An 859-nucleotide genomic window follows, 5' to 3' on the forward strand; every position below is an offset into this window, starting at 1 on the left:
TGTAGGTTGGAAAGTCATGTGTGGTTTAATTTGATAGCTGTCATCAATCAATGTATTTGGCTAAGCAAAGGCCTTTTTGGATGAAATGTTATTTCTGATTCACATATTGAAATGGTTCAGGTATATGTTGTTTTAATCAATTTAGTTACTTTTATATTTTAAAATCTATTTTCTTACAATTATGGCTAATCTATCACAAATACATTTTGTCTTGATTTATATTTTTACTTTAAGGCTGCTTTGCTATAATGTAAAATCGTGAAAAGTCCTATAAAAATACATTTGAATCAGATACATTCAGTCATATCATACTACAAATCTGAATAATCTGTTATGTGTCTACGAATAAAGATCAGAGTATGCAAGTCTGAAATTCTATAGAAAATATATTACACCAGAAACATTCAATTTATGTAAATTATATGCATAAACATTTGATAAACGCTTTTCTCATAAGCAACATACTGTAAATTAAGGCTCCTATACAGAATTTATTTGTAGCAGGAAGGTTATGTGGTTATTTGTTACTTACCTATGCGTGTATAGATACTTTTGAATAGCTGTAAGTGTTTCTGTGTTTTATTACCGTGTCTATACAGGACGCAACATGACAAAAGACAATAGAATCCATTAGAACCGATTATAATTTTACATTTGTCCACATTGGACACGACGAACCCATTAGAAAAAGGCATTTGACGTGTCATGTCGCGCTGCTAACTTACGGTGTAGACATGGGTTTGGAGGTAGACAGGTCTTAAGACTAATCCTAGACTAAAATAAATGTAAGAGCGGACTAAATTAAAAATTGTTAGCAGTGGCATACAGTATCTTAAAAAAACACAAAAACCATGATTTT

The sequence above is a fragment of the Barbatula barbatula genome (assembly GCF_947034865.1).
Source record: "Barbatula barbatula genome assembly, chromosome: 9".
Taxonomy (NCBI): Eukaryota; Metazoa; Chordata; class Actinopteri; order Cypriniformes; family Nemacheilidae; genus Barbatula; species Barbatula barbatula.